Below are 20844 nucleotides of genomic sequence, written 5' to 3' on the forward strand. Positions count from 1 at the left end.
TCACTTTAATATTCAGCAGAAGTACAGCCAGTATTGGGTAAATGCCCCCAAGGTGTCAACTATGAGGAGAGGAATATGCCTCCCCCCCTTCACCCAGACTTCTACCACCAGGATCCCATCACTCTGGTATTCCTCTCTGAAGATCCAAAAATCCCCATGGTAGTGAGAGCTAGATTCTCTTTGGGATCAGGGTTAACTATCTCCTCCGGCCCATGGTTGGCTTATTCCTCAGTGCCATGATTACCTCCTCACTACTGCCTTCCATTATTCTGTCCTTTGCAATGTCCCCTCACTTACTCCCTGATCAATTACTTTTCTTCCAGGTGAAATGATTCCTAGTTATACTTCTATCAGACTCTATATTCATAATTCCTCACCTTTCTTAGTTCTGATGATCTCCATCACTACTTCACACAAGTGATTTCCCTCCAGTTTTTCTAACCATTCCTTCTTTATTTCCTATGCCAGTTCTTCATCTTCTTTCTAATTACTTAATATGAGCATTCCCCAAAGTTCTGTATATAGCCACCTTCTCTCTTTGTACTCTCTCTCTCTCTCTCTCTCTCTCTCTCTCTCGGCAACTTCACTCACTGCAGTAGCTTTAATGACCACGTCGTCATGGATGACTCCCATATCTCTATTTCTACTCCTAACGTCTCTTCCAATAGCCAAACTTAAATCTCCAACTGCCTGTTAAAAATCATATTCTGAATATTTCATGAATTTAACATGACCAGACATAAGATACATATTTTTTCTCCTTCCTCCAACCCGAAAAGATGATCCTCCTAACTTCAGTGCTTTTTCCTATAGTGCCACCAGCTACCCACTGTTCCTCATCCATAATGCAGGGATGTTTTAGAGGCCTGGTTGCAAATCCTGGCTTGGCTACTTCCTACTTAATATGGCTCTGGAGAAGTCACTTAGCCTCTTTGGTCTTCACTTCCTCATCTGTAAAATGAGAGGTTTGGACTCAATGCCCTCTGAGGTCTAAAATTTCCAAATCTATGAGGTCTAAATTTTCCAAATCTATGATCTTGTTGGGGACTTTCTCAGCCTGAGTTCCGGAAAAGCCCAGGGAGAATCTTACCCTCCAGCTGGATCTGCTGCTTAGGAGTCAAATAACTTAAGTGGCCAGACTGAAAAGAAAAAGATTTTTTTAGCCCACTGAGGAAGATGGCTTAAGCTCATAGCAGCTGCAGCTTCCCACAGAGGGACCGATTTGGTTTTCGTAATTTTTTCATGTCCACTTAGAGCACACAGCCAATTAGCAGCATTCTGTGGCAATTAAGTAAAATCTTTCACAGGAGAAATTGGGTGTAGAAAAAGGGAGAATCATTCAAGAGAGAAAAGGGTGGAGTATCTGGAATCTAACTAGAAGGATATATTATCGGAATGAGAAAACATTCCATATAAAAAGGTAGGAAAGAAGAAGTGACCAAATACTTTTCCAATGATTGAAGAAGTCCATTTTTTTAAAACAGGAGGGTTGAGATAATCACTTAGAGAAAGCTCTTGTTATCTAAGGCCAATAAATTAGTTTTATATTAGTGGATGAGGTAATCTGTATTACCGTGTCCTTGTAAAGTTTGTTATATTTTATTTCTCCTTCAATCATATGAATTATCTTTGACTTTTCTCTATTCAAAGCCCTTCATAACTTGCCTCACCTCTCACCTTTCCAGTCTTCTCACACATTTCACTCCATACCTTCAATCTAGTCCCACTGGCATCTTTAACATTATTCCTCAAATTTAACATTCCAACTCCCAGCTCTGCCAACAAAAGTCCCCCATGTGCCTGGAATGTTCTCCCTCCTCATCTAGGCCTCCTGACTTCCCTGGGTTCCTTCAGCTATAAACTAAAATCCCATATTCCACGGAAATCTGTTTTTGGTACCTCTTACTTCTAGTACCTTCCCTCAGTTGATTACTTCCTATTTATCCTGTCTATAGCTTGTTTGTGCATATTTATTTGCACACTGTTTCTCCCATTAGATTGTGAGCTTCTTGAGGGCAGGGCCTGAATTTTGCCTATCCCCAACATTTAGCACAACATAATAGTTGTTTTCTTGACTGACTGACTCTCATATACAATCACTTGCTAAGTTCTATAGATTTTGCCTCCAACAATACCCATTCACCTGGCCTCTTTTCTCTGTCTATACGCCTAGTACAGGCTCACAATACCACCTGAATAAACCAGTGCAAAAAATGCCTCTAAAGATTTTCCCCACTTCCTCTCCTTCTCACCCTCTCTATCTTACTGCTTCCAGAAAAAAAAAAAGTAGAATTCTTATGCATAGATCCAATCACATCACCCCCTGCTCAAAACTCAATCATTCTAGACTGCTTACTGAATAAGGTTCAAACTCCATTGCTTGGCATTCAAAGCCCTCTGTAACCTGGACCTCCACTACCTTGCCAATCTTACTTCATGCTACTGGGTGAAGGTAGTGTGTACACTAGACTGAGAAAGTCCCCAACAGGATCAGAGAGTAAGGGAAATCTTGGTTCAAATCCTGCCATTGAAATTTAGCCAGTGAACACAGACAAGTCACTTAATTTTCCTAATTTTCTCAAGCCTCAGTTTTTTATCTGCAAAATAGGGATAATGACAGTGGCTGTAAGGCGCTTTAGATAATGTTGATAAAGCACTTTTCACACTTGAGAGTGTTTTGTAAATTCAGTTGTTATTATCACCCTTACCATCTATGCTCCAGACAGCCTAGATTCCCTAAGCATGACCTGAACCTCTCACCTTTAGGTCCCTCTGCCTAGAATATCCTCCTTTCTGCTTTTCTACACACAAATTCTTACCTATCTTTAAATTTAAAAAAAAAATTTAAAAGCTAAACAAAGCTGCCTCTGATTTCTCTTCTCCATAACTGTAACTGGGAATCTTTCCCCATAGACTGGCAACTCCTTAGTGTTCACAAAGCCAATGAAATAGGCAAAGGATCTGTGATTTCATCATGTTAGGGAAGTGACAGGATGGAAGCTTCCATTCACCAAAGCAAATTTTAACACCATTATGACAAGAGATAAATCTGAGGAAATTGGTTGAGGCATGGGAGTATTAAGTAACTTGTTCAGGTCCACAGACCTAGAAAGTAACATAGAATGGGTTTGAACCCAGGTCCACCTAATTCCAAGTATAACATTATACCATGTTGCCTCTCACATATTTATCACATATTAGTTTACATTATGGTTATCTGTGTATGTGTCTTATTCCTTTGTTATACTGTGAGCTTCTAACCCAGGGATGAGAAGCCTGTGACCTGGAGGCCACATGTGGCCTTCTAGGCCCTTGGGTGCAGCCTTTAGACTGAATCCAAGTTTTACAGAACAAATCCTTTCATTGAGAGTATTTGTTCTCTGAACTTTAGATTCAATCAAAGGGCCACACTTAAGGACCTACAGGGTCACATGTGGCCTCAAGGCTACAGACTCCCCACCCCTGTACTCTAACCTTATCTCTACCAGTCCCAAATATGGCACTCTGCAAAAAAAAAAAGAGGCATTTAATAAATGTTTGCTGAACTTAATCAGTTACATATAATGCCACACTTTAAACCTCATAGTTTTAAGACATCACTTCTGTAGTCCACAAATAAAAACTACCTAGCACAAGATGAGTTCAACAAAAGCACCCCACCCCCAAACAAAGGAAGTTTGCCTAGTTTTCATGCCAAATAATCTACAATTTGCTTCCAATGTTGGATTTAAAGTCATCAGTTCTCTTCATTAGGAAACTGTTGTGGATTACCCAACTAGGGTAATAACTCTGGCCAGGGTTTGATTAAATTGGCAGCTCTCCCCCTCCAAAATCCATTCATCGCATCTACATTTTATAAAGTAATAATATAGTCTTCTAGTTTGGGCTTGCCAAAGCTGGCTAGTAAATTAATATCTATAAAGGTTGATGTGATCATCACAGTCAGTTAGATTTCCATTTGGCCATCCGTTGTTTATTACACATTTATCTCCATATGCTATCTCTGTCCAGTGGTTGTGGATCAGTGGACAATGGCCGAAGATGCCGAGCCGGATCAGAAGCAATGCTGTAATCAGCACTGATTGGCTCCCGGGCACTAGCTAGCATGCCCAACAACCCAAACTGGTGTAAATGATGATGTTAACAACAGGCTACCACTTCCCAGTCATTTGGATAAGGATTCTAATGCCTCCTGATGAGCTCCATCTGCTGCCAATTCACACTGGGCATATGTCTCCTTGCTCCATCATTACATTGGTTGGGAAATTCATTATAAAACATGTCAAATCTTTGCAGGCATCAGAAGCTGGGGCATGTGGAAGCTCTCTTACAGCATCTGTGATTCAGAAAAGCCAGGTGGGTAGAAAATGCCCCTTAAAATCACCTCACATTTTTCTTCCCAGCATCCTGCTCAGACCACGTGTAATTATATGTACATATAATTCCATCTCTATATATAATATATACACATACGTATTACATTTCTCTATATATTTTATATAGATATATAGATAGATACACACATATATAGGTTCTATAGCCACCAGACATATGTCTACATATGCCATGTGTGTATGTATATTGTGTTTACAGATATATATGTGTATATACACACATACGTATGTGTGTATATTCCTCACTGCAGGGAGATATGTCATTATCTTCAAGTGAAAAGACTGTCACATAGAATATGGATTAGCCCTCGTCTGCTTTGCCCCAGGGGGTAGAACTGGGAACAATGAGTGGAGGTTACTGAGAAGTAAATTTGATAATAATTATTATTGTAATAATGACTAACATTTGTATAGTGCTTTAAGTTTCATAAAGCTCTTTACAAATATTATCTAATTTTTTCCTTACAACAACCCTGGGAGATAGGTACTCTTATTATCCTCATTTTACAAATGAGGAAACTGAGACAGAGGTGAAATACTTGCCCAAGGTCACACAGCTAGTAAGTGTCTGAGGCTGGATTTGAACTCGGGTCTACCCGACTCCAGACCCAGTGCTCTCTCTATCCATGCACCACCTCCAGCATAGATAGGTCCATTCTAATCAGGCTGATTGTCTTATCTCCATAATACCCTTGCATAGGCTCACATGCAGTTTTACACACACACACACACACACACACACACACACACACACACACACACACACACCTTACCCCTTATCAGAATTTACTCCTTGCAGAAATACTCCTTAGCCTAGCATTCAAAACCATCTGCAATCTAGCAGCACCCTGCCTTGTCAGCCTTAATAACCTCCACACAATCTTCAGTCAAAATGGGCTATGAATGACTGCTACTCATTACCTGCCCTCACCCCACTCCCAGCCCTCGGCCCTAATCTTACTGTAAACTTTGGAGCCTTTAAATTTCATGCAGGTAACTCTCCGTGCCTGGAACTCATTCCCTCCACATCTGGATATGTAAGAATCCTTGACTTGTTTCCAATCCCAACTCAGGTGCCACACCCTCCCTGAAGCTTTCCCTGATCTCTCCATCTAGAAGTTAACAGTAGTACGCTCCCATTTTCTCTTAGCAACACAAATGGTTCTTTCTTCAGCCCTTAGCCTAACCTATCTTGTATCAGATGACCTGGATTTGTGTAAGTATCTCCATTATCAGATGGCAAGCTTCTTGAGGGCAAGGCCTATGCTACTTTTTCATTCCTGTATGCCCAGGTTTAAGCACTTTGCCTTGTACATAGGGTTCCATACAGGGGCTGGACCTGCGATTTCATTGCATAGAGTACTCTGAAGTATGGAAACTCCTCATACCAATACAGTCTGACACCTTCTTTGCAATTCGTACTTAGAGAACCGTGTTAAAGGACTTCAAGGGGCCACGTAGCCAGAGTGTGTCAGAGGTTGAAACTAAACCTGGATCTTCCTGGCGTAGAGACCAGCTCTCTCTACTCTCTCTACTTGTACATAATAGGTGTTTAATAAATATTTGTTGAATTAAATTGGAATTTAAATGAACTGCAACGTGATAAAGACCCGAGTTCACATCCAGACTCACGTACTTGTTGCTATGTGACCCTAGACTCAGTTTCCTTGTCTGTAAAATGGGGATAATAATAGCACTTATCTCACAGGGTTGTTGAGAGGACCAAATGGGGTAATAATTACAAAGCACAGTGCCCAGATACATTGCCCAGTCATTCATTTGTGTCCAGCTTTGTGATGCCCATGGACCACAGCACACCAACACTGTCCATGGAGTTTTCTTGGCAAAGATATCCGAATGGTTTGCCATTTCCCTCTCCAGCGGATTAAGGCAAATAGAGGTTAAGTGACCTGCCCAGGGTCACACAACTAGTAAGTATCTGAGGCCAGATTTTAGCTCAGGTCTTCCCGACTCCAGGCCCAGTGCTCTATCTGCTAAGCCACTTTTTGTCATTGCTGTTCAGTCATTCAGTTGTGTCTGACTCTTTACGACCCCATTTGTGTTTTCTTGGCAAAGACATTGAAGTGTTTTACCAGTTTCTTCTCTAGCTCATTTACAGATGAGGAAACTGAGGCAAACAGGGTTAAGTGCCTTGCCCAGGGTCACACAGCTACTAACTGTCTGCCTCCTTACTTTTCACTTCCCTTTATTTGCTACAGTGAGAGGTTCTTGGGAGTAGGGATTGGTTTTCTCTTTGCCTGTATTTCTATGCCCAGTATTTAAAACAGTGCTCAGCACACAGTATTTAATACATGCTTCTCCACTTGACTTGACCCTGACCCCCAACCAGTATTCTCTCCTCACATAATGTTTCCTCTAACCACAGGAACACAGACATCAGGCTTCACCTCTCTATGATTCCCTTTGATCCTCTGAAAAATAAAGGGATTTCATTACACATTGCCCAAGGTCCCTTTTAGCTCTAAATTCTAGAATCCTAGGAATTGCTATTCCCTGTGCAGAGCCGAGGAAGCCTCCATTCTGTACGTACCGTGAAGTCTCACAGAAGGTAGACCTCTTTCCTCTAGGAAGCCTTCTGGTGATAGCATCATTCTAGGACTTATCTTTTTCTTACATTGAGACTTGGAACCTTTGTACTCAAGCTAGATAAGGCTATCAAATATTGACTAATAAAATAAACATTTATTAATAAAATGGCACATCACCAACAGTTTCATTTCTTCTGCTTAACTCTTACTTCTCTGTTACATGAGAGATTGACTTGAGGCACACAGTGCTTACAAGAGAAAATTCTATTGGCGTGGGATTGGGCAGGGAGGCCATGGATAAGTAAAAATATTATAGAAAAAAGCATCAATAAACATTTCCCCCAAAAGAATAATCTAAGTATCATCCTGAAAGAGATCTAAATAGAAGGAACCTTCAGGATGATTTAATTCCATTTAGTTCTGGGGATAGGTTATGGAGTTTCTGATCACAGTTAAGGCTAGAAGGAAATGATGCTACCTATTTTCTTTTTGTTGATTTAAAAATATATCAAACACTTCAGATACATTTGAATTATTGACTGAATAATGCAAAAGCATTTATTATGGCAGACACTGTGCAAAGCACTGTGGATACAAATATAAAAAATAAAGTCTGTACCCTCAAGGAACTTACAGTGTAATGCAGTCAGAGATCTGAAAAGTTACTGGGACGTGGTAAGTGGGGCTATAAGGGAGTTGATTAACACATCTTATCCAAGGTGAATGGTAAAGTTTTTATAGTTCATGGTTCCAGAATTTGTGTGTGTGTTGGGGAGCTGTCAAGAGTCACATGGAAAGACAGGGACTAGACCTGTGATATGTTATTATAAGGAATTCTTAGATGAAGAAACTTTTCAACCAATAAAGCACCTTCTTTGTGGTATACAGTCTTAGAATTACTTAGAGCAATAAAAAGTTGCCCAGGGTCATATAGCTAGTATGTGTCAAAGAAAGGAAATGAACTCAGGTCTGGCAAGACCTTTTGCCAGTTTCAAGACTGGATCTCTATTCACTATATTAGTAGTATCAAAATCAAATAGAAACAGAGGCCGCTAAGATAGGGAGACACTAGGATAGGGTCACATATTGATTTACTTTTAAAATGTAATGTTATGTATGCTTTATTATATTTTTACTTACTGCATTAATATTCCCCAATTATATTTTAATCTGGTTCTGACCGCACTGAGGAGTGCTGCGGTACAGTCCAGAGCAGTGTGTTTGACACTTCTACCCTATACCAAGCTGCCTTTTACAGTATAAGCATTCAAAATCCCAGGGTTGTCTCAATGGCAAGATGAGGTATCAGAGGAGGACTTTAGAGAACACTAAATAGCAGCATCCTGCATTTTTCCTCCAAAGTTCTAACCTAGTAGCTAAAGTACTAGCCAAAGACTCTAGAAGCCTTGTGGTAAGTGCTACTGCTTACACCTGCTGGCTGGATGACACTGGGCAAGTCACCTTCACCTTTCAGCAGCCACAGGTGCCTCTCTAAGATCCCTATTTGCATGACAAACATAGAGTTACCCAGGTAGAGGGAGCTTCCTAATCAGGCCTTTAAAATAATGAACTCACAGGCCCAAGTCAATAGTGATACAATTTAGCATAGAAACGCTGCTTAATGGTTATACTCAGATATTCTAATAAAGAGAACTACTTTTATTTTTTAAATAGGAAAATATAGAGGAAAAACATTTTATTTGATCTCCATTAACTATACTGTGGTAAACCAGGCTGTAGCAAAGGCATCAGAATTTATTTGGTGTCAATCTACCATAGTATTGGGCAAAGAACCAAGCAGGGAGCAAGCAGCCTTCTGGCCCTGAAAACCAAAGTCTCTAAAGTGACAGTAGATGTCTCTCTCCTTGACAGTTCTTTCCCTGGGTCTTTGGCCTGTGGACATGTGAGCAATAGAGTAGTTAGTGGATTTGGCTCACGAGTCTCATCAGAGAGGGGAAGGTAAGCTCTGTTGACACTTCAGGGAAAAGTATTCAAAGTGCAGGTGAGGCTTAAAGTTTCAAATCGCTCTTAGAAAGCCTCGGTGACAGGCATACCTTGAGTGGAAGATCACAGATTTTGAATCATCACTGCATTTTTCCAGGGCAGACTGACAGGCAGCAAACTGGCACATCAGCACTCCTCATTCAGCCCGGCTTCCTTTCTTAGGATGTACAGTCATTTGCAATCCTGGTATCACATACTCCAAACCTACTAGAATGAGAATATATATCTACTAGACCAAGACTCATCTGATTTCACTGGAAATCATCTTCATGCTCCCTTCAAAGACTGATGAAAGATTGTAACTGAATGGAATATTTTTCCCCAGGACTTTACACTTCTCTCACCAAGAAGGAAGGAAAGGACAGAAGCAAACATTTATTAAGCAATTACCACAGGAAGGATAGAAATGCAAGCAAAAAGAAAGCCATTGTCTGTCTTCAATGAGCTTATGTTCTAGTAGAAGACCCACAAAAAGGAGTTGGAAAGGGGAGGGGAAGGAATGGAGGTATTCAGTGTAGGGTCTGGTTGTAAAATCCCCGAAGAAGCTAGGCACTGGGCTAGGAGGGACACGAAAGCTGGCCTGGGCCCCTCCAGTCAGTCAACCAGTCAATTAGCATTTATTAAGCATCCACTGTGTGCCATGCATTGTACTAAGTACTAGGGATACAAAGAAAGGCAAAATATATCTCTGCTTTCAAGGAGCTCACATGAGATTATCAAGTGAAATTGGTTGGTTGTTCTCCAAGAGAACCAAAATGATATCACTATGCTAGAGTTAAGTTAAAATGCATCTGACTGTGGCTAATCAGACCAATGTGAGCTCAGAATGCTTTACCACAGGTTGGGCACAAATAGTCCATGTGAACATTTGCACAGCTCATGTTTCTTTTGAGGTACTTCAATTCTTTTTGCTCATAGAACACAGAACCTTCTCAGATGAGGGCATGACATGCTGGGTGGTCCTGTGCCAGGGTTTCCCATGTCACACAATCAATTCCAAAGTTAAGAGAGACCTTGAGAGTGTCCTTGTATCACTTCTTCTGAGCACCATATGAACACTTGCTGTGTGTAAGTTCTCCATAAAATAGTCTTTTAGGCAAGCGTATGTTTGACATTCAAACAACGTGGCCAGCCCATCATAGTCGAGCTCTCTGCAGTAGAGTTTGAATGCTTGGCAGTTTAATCCAAGAAGGGACCTCAGTGTCTGGTATCTTATCCTACCAGGTGACCTTTAGAATCTTCCTATGACAATTCAAATGGAAACGATTCAATTTCCTGGCATGGCACTGGTATACTGTCCAGGTTTCACAGGTGTACAATGAGGTCAGCACAACAGCTCTGAAGACATTCAGTTTGGTAGTCAGTCTAATACCCCTGGATGAAAAGGTTTGGAAGAACTATTGTGGTGAGTACAACAGTGAGTTAATTAAAGAAGTGTAAATGGATACCCCTTCTCCCCCACACTTTGCTTCAGAGCCTCCCAAACAACAAGTTACCTCTGGCAATGCATGCATCAACTTCATTATCAGTGTGTACAACCCATGAAGTCAGTCCCTCCCTAGCTGAAGTTCCAACTAAAGAAGAGGTTTTGAATGGCATTAGGCTTCTTTCATGTGGCAAAGCACCTGGGGCTGATTCTATTCCAGCTGAGATTTACAAGTGGGTGGTCCATTGCTCATACAAAACAAAATTGACTGAACAAGTGAAATAGTATGGAGGCAGAAGAGAAGAGTGTCCTGGGCAAAGACTTGGGGGATACCAACCTCTAGAAGATTAGTGGGAATGACCTGGCTGACAATCCAGCAAAGGAGATTCAGAAAGAATGGACAGACATGTAGGAAAAGAATCAAGACAGAGTAGTGTCATAGAGAGAAGAGACTATCAAGGAGAAGAGAGTGATCCACATTGTCAAAGGCTTCAGAGAGGTCAAGAAGAATAAAGTTTGAAAAAAGGCCATTAGATTTGACAGTTAAGAAATAACTGTCAATTTTAATGAAAAGACTTTCAGATGAATGAAGAGGTTGGAAGCCAGAACAACAGAGTTAAGAAGTAAAAGAAAGGAAAGGAAGTAGAAGCATTTATTATAGACAGCTTTCTCAAGGAGTTTAGCTTCAAAAGAGATGCACGAATTTAGAGACATCCCTACTCCAAATGTTCATATGGACTATCTATGGCCAACCTGTGGTAGACCCTTCCAGGTTCATATTGATCATCCACAAGTCAGACACTGTACCTTGACCTCAACATATTGATGTCAGTTTGGTCCTCTTCAAGAACAAAGGACAACAAACAAACAAACAACCAGCTTCAAAAGGGAGAAGAGATGTGGTATGATAATGGGGATGGATGGACCAAGTGAGGGTTTCTCAAGGATGGAGGAGACATGAATATGTTTGTAGGTTGTAGGGAAGTGGCCAGTAATCAAGAAGAGACTGAAAATAAGTGAGAGGGTGGTGATGATAAAGAGCAATCTGTTGGACAAGATTAGACAGAATGGGATTACTCGTGCTTGTCTAGAGGGGTTCATCTTGGCATGGAGAAGGGCTGCCTCTTCATATGACACATGAAAATAATATGTGATCAAGAGGAGGGGAAAAGGGGGAGCTCTTGAGAAATGATCTCAATTTTTTCAGTGAAATATGAGTCAAAGTTCTCAGCTATGAGATGCAGTGAGGGGGAACCATAGGAGTTTTGAGGAAGGATGAAAAGGTTTGGAAGAACTATTGTGGTGAGTACAATAGTGAGTTAATTAAAGAAGTGTAAATGGATTGCCTTGCCATAGTGAAGAATCCAATTAAGATTGTGTAACATAAATCTAGTGGACAGTCAGCACTGCTTCATGATTTTCTCCCACTTCAGGAAGATATGTACACACTGTCCTCCTTTCCAATCTTGACCACTTGATGAACCAGTTCAACTTTACATTGTTCTCTTCTCTAGAGTCCTTTGTTCCTTATTTTCATGTCTAATCTTGCCTCTCCAAGCCTCAGCCTTGGATCACTCTACCATCCATTGCCTTGATCACAAGTTGGAGATGTGGGTTCCAATCCAGCCTCAGACACATGAGTTGTATGACCCTAGAAAAGTCCCTTACATGAAACATTAAAGTGCTATATAAATGTTAGCTATTATTATACGGAAGTAGTTTCCTTTTTAAAAGCCTGGAATGTATGTGTGTGTGTATATATGTATATATATATATATATATAGATATATAGATATATAGATATAGATATAGATATATGTGTATACACAGATATATATATATACACACAAACATATATAAATATAAATAAATATATATTGCGAGAGTTCTTTTTCCAAATTACTTTTTGAAGTCAGACCCTTCTAGCAAATTTGCATATAAAAGGCTATCTCAAAAGCTTTAGTGCAGTTTTAAGCTTTAATATCTCAGATCTATACTAACACTTTTAGACTACCCTATGTACATACACACATACAATATCTACATTAGAATATCCTGTATATATGCATACCTACATATGCAAATGCGTGCATACCCACATATAAACATACAAATAAATACATGTACTATCTTAGAGTCTGCAAAGCACTTTACATATTTTATCTCATTTGATCCTTACAACAAGTCTGTGAAGTTAGATCTATTATTATCCCTCTTCTATAGAGAGAAAACTGAGGCTGTGAGATTTGCCCAATCTCACACAGCTAGTACGTGTGTGAAGAAGGATTCAAATCTAGCTCTCCATGCACTGTACCACCTAGCTACCTCATGTGAAACACATCCTTCACTCCCAATCCCTGAGTCACCAGAATATGCCTTGGCATGCTGAGGCATGGGCATACTCAGTATTTCTGGGGGATGTGAGCCCCATTTGTAAGAGACTCTCTCTTGCCCCTAATTTCTCAAGGCTCAGGACCTCTTACATTTCTGAGACCTTGACACTGGCATACCACTACTATAGAGACTGGATCCCTGGATATTATACAGTTGCAGCTGGAGGTGAGAGAAGAAGGAACATAAGAAATGTCCCTATAAATTTGGATTCTGGATCTAATAGGAGATGGGTAAAGTGAGAAGGTTCAGTCCATCTCTGATGTCAATGCAGAAGGCTACAGAAAGCTACAATGTCCCCGAATATCACAATGCCTTTTCCAAAGCCTTTATGGACCTGTTGGCCAAGAATTTATCCAAAACCTTTATAAAGCTATTTCTGTCTTCATCCTGCACCACTCCTTGCATTAATGAGTTTCATTAGTTTCTCTCCTGCTGTGTAAAATAGGATTTCCTATCATTCATCTAAAAAAATTCTCTCTCTCAAGCTTCAGGGGGAGGAGGAAGGCAATCCTAGTATCCTGGGATTAGACAAACAACTATGTGTTCATCCTACCCATTGTCTTCAAGATTTTACAGACTTCAATCACATCTTACATTTACCTTCCTAGACTACAGAGGCCTCTTCTTTTTAGCTTCTCTGAGTTTGGTATCCATGCTCCCTCTGCCAATCACCTGTCACCATTTCAGATTCTCCTCTCAGGACCCACTCTGGCTCTATTTTCTCTTTCCTGGAATGGCGAACAAAACTTTCCTCTCCCCTCTCCATCCCCTAGCACTTATCTGGTCCTCTTGAGTGACTCCCATTTCTGGTTTGCGGAGGAGGGTGTGAGACAAAGGATAGGAAAGTATATAGGAAAAGGCGGATAGATTGAGTCTAAAAGTAGCTTAGAAGTCATCTATTCCAACCCCTTCATTTTACTAATAAGGAAACTGAGATCCTGAGAGGCTGTTACTTGTCCATCTCATGACTCAGGGTCTCTGTACATTCTATCCTCCCATAGTCTGAATATTCTTCTTCCTCACCTCACTAGAGGCAGCTAGCTGGTGGTGTGGTGCACTGGCATCAGAAAGACTTGAGTTCAAATCCCATCTCAGGCACTTAGAAGTTGTATGGCTTTCAGCAAGTCACTTTACTTCTATTTGCCTCAGTTTCCTAAACTATTAAATAGATATAAGAATAGAACCTATGTCTGAGGGGTGTTTTGAGGATCAAATGAGATAATACTTGGAAAAAGGGCTTAGGAGAATGTTGGTACATAGTAGGTGCTCTATAAAACTTTATTCCCTTCCTCCTTCCTTAACTCTATTTTAGATCCTTCTAAGGTGGCTCAGATCAGGTGCTACCTACTACAAGAGGACCATCCTGATTCACTCAATTGTTAGTTATCAAAGCCCCTCCCCTGTCCCCCTAAAAACCTAGCATATTTATTTTGTATAGATATTACATTTGCTCATCTGTAAACATGTCGTATCCCATAATATATTCTAAGTTCCTTGAAGGCAGGGACTTGTCTCAATTTTGTATTTGTATGCCCAACATTTAACACAGCACCTAGGCATTAATAAATGCTTGTTGTTGACAGATAGATTGCCCAGGGTCACAGGATTTGAACACAGGTTCTCTGATTCCAAATCTCATGCTCTTTCTGGGGGAACACATGACCACAACTAGGAGGAGAAAGTGGGCTCCTGAGAAATAAGAAGGGCAGTGAATTTAAAAGGATCAAAGAACTATTTGTCTTCCCTCCCTCCTTCACTCTCTCCCACCTCCATCCTGGATTCACAGAGAGCTAGGACTGTCTGTACCCTGCAGGCACACACACTAAAGAGCCTGTCTTTGCCACATGGTTTCTCAGAATTTAACCAAGCAGCTTTTGAAAATCAACAGCCATTTGCTTCATCCTGATTATAATTTCAATTTATTTTTTATTGTACTACCCTCTCTTCCTTTCACAGCATTAGATAACAGAGTGATGGAAGAACAGTAAACTTCGGTGCAGATTACAAATGAACCTTTATCTCCTGAAGAGACGAATTGGAAATTAGTGGCTATCGGAGGAGCTTACTAGAGACATAATACTGTTTTGAACAATGAGCTATTGCTTGTGTTTTGATAAACTTCAGAAAGCTAAATGTGCTTTGAAAAAGGAGGAGAAAGAAAGAAACCAAAGTACTAATGCTTGCTCTCACCTTGGAAAAGCCCCATTAAGGATGTATTATCACAAAGGCTTGGATTCTCCAAGAACCAAAAGTAAAATGCAACTCAATGCTGGGGGAAAAAGGGAAGAAAGGATGCATCCTCTTGAGCCCATCTGTCTTTAAAGAACTAAGCAGATAATCCAAGGCTCCCCATTCCACTGTTCTCAGGTCAGCAACTGAGTCCTTTTCTTTCCCTTCTTTGCCTTTCATATCTACCAGGCTTTATAATCACCAAACTGCAATGAATGCCCAGAGAGGAATTTTGCTAAGAGAATTTGAGCAGTTCTGAAAACAATCGGGCCCAAAGAGAATCTGAGAGCACATGTGCATAAAAAAGCCACAAGTTAGACACCTAGGAAGGAGAAGCCATACACCTAAATGTAATGTTTACATGGAGTCGTAGTGGTGATTAGGTAAATGAAGTCACCTGGGGAAGCAAAGCATGCCACTGGCTAGCCAAACAGCACATTCGGTTCACAGATTTAGAACTGGACAGGAATTTGGTCTCAAGTCCTCCTTTTACAGATGAGGAAACTGAGCCCTAGAGAGATTATGTGACTTGCCCAAGGTTACATAGGCAGTATATGACAGAGCCAGGATTCAATATAAGTCCTCCTATTTCAAATATAGAGTTGTTTTCCCTGTACCACATTTTCCTAAGATGACCCCAGAGCATGGGAACCAACGAAATTTGATAATGGATTTGTGAAACTGGAAGGTGAAAGGTGGAGGACAGACAAGATTTCTGACGCCGGAACTACTAAGTCATAAGAACTACCCTGGGAAAGTAGGGGAGTAGAGATGACAGATACTATTGTCTTCAACAAGAGCCCCAACTCAACTGCTGGGATTTCTCCATGGGTGTTTTGAGTTTTCCTTCTACAGGGAAAAAGGCTGATCCTCATGGAAGGAGAAAGGAAGCAATGCTATCCTCCTATGACCACTCTTGGATGAAAGCCTCTCCTCAGTTCCTGGCATACTATATTCACTCTATGTTCAAATGTTTATTGAGAGCTTCTATGATCCCATCCTACTTTGATCCTCTAATGCTTGCAAGGTAGGGAATAGGACAGAATATTGCTTGGGATGAGCTAGAAATAAGCTAAATTCTGATATACCCAAGGTTTCTCTTGGCAGTGGTATAAAGAAGAGCATGCTTACTACTCCTTAGACAGCACCAAATTTAACTCAGCCTGCCTGTCACAGGAAAGGAGTCAAGGAGCCCCATTTGTCAGATATGTTACAAAAGGAAAAAAAATTGGGGGCTAGAAAAGATCTTGAGGTTGTTTGGTTCAACTCCAATATTTTTTAAATAGTATTTTATTTTTTCCAATTATATGTAAAGAGAATTTTTAACAATCATTTTTTTAAAAAAAATTCTCAAAATTCCAAATTTTTCCCCTCCACCTCTCCCCTCCCCTCTTCCTAAAATGGAATGTAATTTGATGTAGGTTATATATGTGCAGCTATGAAAAACATATTTCCATATCAGTCTTGTTGTGAAAGAAGGATTGGACCAAAAGAAAAAAAAACATGCAAAAAGTAAAGTGAAAATATCATGCTTTGATCTGCAATTCAAACTCCATCAGGTCTTTCTCTGGATGTGGATACTATTTTCCATCATGAGTCCTTTGGAATTTTCTTGGATCATTGTTTTGCTGAGAAGAACTAAGTAATTCACATCAACTCTCACATTTTATAGATAATGAATCTGAGGTCGAGGGGAAGAGAGGCACCAACATAAAGTTAGCACATCTAGGATTCAAATCCAGCTCCTCTGGTTCGAAAGGCAGAGCTCCAGCAACTACATCATTGAGTAAAAATATTAAAGCCTCTAAACCAAGTTTCTTTCCAAAAAGGCACACTAAATTCCAAGAGCACAAATCACAAAATGAATGGGAAGAGCTGTAGGCCATGTATTAATGGTCAACTCATAGCTCCCAGCACAAGGCCTGGCATAAGGTTTTTTTTTAGTTTGATGTACTTGCCAATTCTATTATCTAGCACTTCTTTATTTTTTTTAAAGGTCATGACATTTAGAATAACAAGGCTGGGGAATTAAATGTTCCTTTACATTTTTAATTTCTGACCATAATTTACCACTGAATATTATGGGAATGTGATTGAATGGGTGTGGAAAGGTTAATATAAACTGCTTTTAAATTGCGAGTTTGCTGAGTGCCTAGCCTTTGCACAGTTATACAACAGGCATTAAAGGAAAAGTTATGTCCTGGCTCCAGAGCTGGATTTACATTTTGCTAGGAGCCTTTGCAACATGTCTATGTTTTTTCCCCCATTGAGATATTACTGAGAGCAAAGAAGTAGCTTTTTTCCCCTTCGCCTTTGCTTCTTCCCATGTTTGTGTTTGAATGTATTTCACACATATAACTTCCAGTAAGTAATGGAATTAGACAATCATCTGTCAATATGATTTGTGTACTAGAGTCCAGCCCTCAGGTCGAAAACCCCATAAGAAAAAAAAAATTCATTTCCTAGTCTTTTCAGCTCTTCCAAACAACTCAAGTGAAGAGAAAGGCTTATTTCCTTGGGAGAGCATTTTCCTGGGGAAAACTAGCAGTACATTGTTCATTTTTGTCAGATATTCCTGAGTTGTAGGCCCCACTCCCATCTCCTGTTAGACAAAGAAGGGTTCCATTCTCCCTCTGTCAATCCAACAAGGACCCAGAGGCTGCCCTTTGCCCAATCTGCACTTCTTTCTCCCTGGTAAATCCAACATAAAGTGAAAATAATGAAATTAGTTCTCACAGATTTTCTTATCCTTTTTTCTTTGTTTATCCCTTGGGAATAGAGGTCTAGTCAATAATAACTTTGTGGAAATGTTACCAGAAATTCTAGAACTGCCACCAACTGAGAAAAAGAGTAAAAAACTAAGTTTCTCCTCAAATGCTTTAGCCAGGAGAGAGTTTGGATAATGACCCTGAGCTTTTAAGGGACTCAGCTCTAGCCCTGACCAAGTTCACCTTTCCTTCTCTAGTTCCAGTTTGAAAAATGAATGAAATTAGATTTTAAAGAGAGAGAGAGAGAGAGAGAGAGAGAGAGAGAGAGAGAGAGAGAGAATAGCAATGACCAAGCCATTTAAATAGGCTTCAGAGAGATGCGGGCCCGGAACATTGCTGACTGGGCCAAGGACAAAGAAGCTTCATAAAAAACAACAGATGTAGAAATGAGAGGGACCTCTGGGGCCATCTAGTTTCATCCCCTCATTTTATACATGAGAACACTCAGTTTCCTTATCTGTAAAATGAAGATAATAAGAGCACCAGCTTCTCAGGGTTGTTGTGGGGATCAGATGAGATAATAATTATGAAGTGTTTAGCATAGTGCCTGGCACATAGAAAGCACTATATCAATGTTAGATATTATTAAGATGATGATGATGATGATGAGAAGGAGGATGGAGGTAAAATTACTTGCCCAAGGTCACACAGGCAGATGCCAGGGGCAGGATTTGAACCCCCACATCCTCTGAATCCATAGCCAGTATTCTTTCTTCATCACAGTTTGACTCTCAGTGAAAGATAAATAGGGTTTTCGAGTGGGGAGGGGTGGCGGAAGAGGAGATAAAAAATAAAGCTGAAATAGGATTCAAAAACCAAGTTCATCCACCACAAATTTTCACAAAATCCACAATTTGATTTGATTCCATTCAATCTGATTCCATTCTATTTTCATATATTAAACACAAGGTGCCGAGTAGGCTGTGAATACAAAGATGAAAAAGATACAGTCTTTTTCATCTTTGAACTCATAATAACAAGGCAGAAATACATGTACCACATAAGAACAACGCAGATACACAAGGAACTTAACAATCAACTTAATTTTTAAGAGGCATTTGTAGAAGATGGAAGTGAGGACAGGTAATTATAAAGGAACACAAAAGAGTAGCATGGACCTGTAAAAGTAGTTCAGAAGGAGCTTTAGCTGTCATTAAATCTTAAAGACATCAAGAGGCCTTTTTTTAGTGAAGTTGGAGGAAAGAGGAAGATCAAAAAAAGTATTGCTCAAGGTAGATGGAGTGATAATAATGGATGATGAAGAGAAGGCTGAGCTGTTTTTGCTTCAGTTTTCTCAGCCAAAGGTAATGATCCTTGAACTGGAAAGGACAGAACAAAATTGGTCATTAAATGTTGAAGCCCAAGACAAGTGGTGAAATGGAAAAAGGGAGGACAAAGTTGCCTCCAATAAGTTGAAGTTTTCGGGCTTGAGTAAACTATATCCCAGGGTATTGAAAGAACTGATGGTTATGATGGCTGAGTCATGGCCAGTGACCTTAGAAAGATGGCAGAGAAAAGGAGAGGGAACACAGAGAAAAGAAAATATCCCACTATTCAAAAAAGAAAAAAAAAAACTCTAGAGTGTACAAACTACAGACCACTAAGCCTGACTTCAATCACTGGCAAAATTCTAGACTCTGCCATGAACAAGTTGTTAGAAAGGGAAGTAGTGATCACCAAAAGCCAGCATTGCTTCCTGAAGAATATGTTGCATGTTCCATAAGAAAGTGACATTCATTATTTTTTCATTCTATTCTAAAACATCAAGCTGTTTTTTTGTGCTTTTAACATATAGCTATATTGTACCCATATGCACACCTTCTGTCTAGATTATCTCACACTTTTGAATGGACAAAAATATAGAGCTTTTCCTACAGTATGTAGCTTAGAGAGACACAGCAAACAGACAAAATTGAACCAAAATTGAACAGACAAGCTGGTTTGCCTAAAGGATAATGCAGGGCTATATTAATGACCCCAAATTTCTCCTTGGACCAATTTTTTAACACTAATATTCTACTGGTGCTATTGTGTGTGGGTGCAAGTTATGGAATGTTACAGTCTCAAAAGAATTGAAATTTAGTTTCACAGGCAATGGAGTAGAACATGAAGGGTAAAAGCAGGCTGTAACATGTAACAAATATTTAGATACAAAGAAGAGCAAGAATTAAGGATGTCATCAAAAGAAATTGGACGAGTCCAGCGGTGAAAGTGAGGAACAAATTTGAAGTTGTCCATGTGCTCTACTGGGATCATGGGTGAACCTCTTGTGTTAAACTTATGGGTGAACATGAACAAGAGATAATGGATGATCTACAATCTGTATAATTGGATGGAATACCCACAACTGATGACAGTAGAAATAGAGCTGAGAATCTGATTAATATACATCTACATACATACACACACAAATAGTTTTAAAAAGCCATGATATCATCAGCATTATAGGCAAAATAATTCATCACTTGACGGCTGATCTTCTATATAAATATATTGAAACTTAAAATGACCAGCTGAGCCTAAAAGAGCCCCGGTTCCATGAAACTGAAGCTAATGTTATAAGTTTTCAATCAAAAGAAGGGCTGAGAACCCCAATACCAGGGTTCTAATTCTTCAGAATAAAAATGAACAAATCATCACAAAGACTTTCCCTGATGCTTGCCCTCTAAACAAGTCTGTCCCCAGGAAGGGCTTCTTTCCTCCTCATCCTTCAGCTTAGTGCTACAATGTCAAGCAGAATACATTAGTTATTGGTCATACCCCATGATTATGGAATTGCCTCAGTCCCAGTATGGAGATTTGACGTTGACAAGTTCAAAGAACCCAAGAGATAAGAGTTCAAGGAAGTCCCACTCTCACCTACAGCTGTCTCCTTCTTCCTCTCTGGAACACACCAGGCTCTCCTGGCCAATGTCTACTTTTACCTTTGCAAAAGTTGATTGTTCTTCTTTGCTTAATACAGTTACCCTCAAGGACCATCAACATTTCATTTTCCTTTTAAGTCTTATCCATTACTATTGGCTACACTTGTATAGAAAAGTGCCTGAAGATCATGTGGAACTCTTAGCCCAAAAGCCTGC

At 40.0% G+C, this 20844-nt stretch overlaps 1 protein-coding gene across 1 annotated transcript in view; it reads right to left on the reverse strand.

The window, feature by feature from the left end:
- SPOCK1 (SPARC (osteonectin), cwcv and kazal like domains proteoglycan 1) overlaps positions 1-20844 on the reverse strand; it is a 781029-nt gene that overhangs the window by 134831 nt on the left and 625354 nt on the right. The gene's annotated exons all lie outside the window — the stretch shown is intronic.

Source organism: Trichosurus vulpecula, chromosome 3 (assembly GCF_011100635.1).
Source record: "Trichosurus vulpecula isolate mTriVul1 chromosome 3, mTriVul1.pri, whole genome shotgun sequence".
In the NCBI taxonomy this organism is placed as follows: domain Eukaryota; kingdom Metazoa; phylum Chordata; class Mammalia; order Diprotodontia; family Phalangeridae; genus Trichosurus; species Trichosurus vulpecula.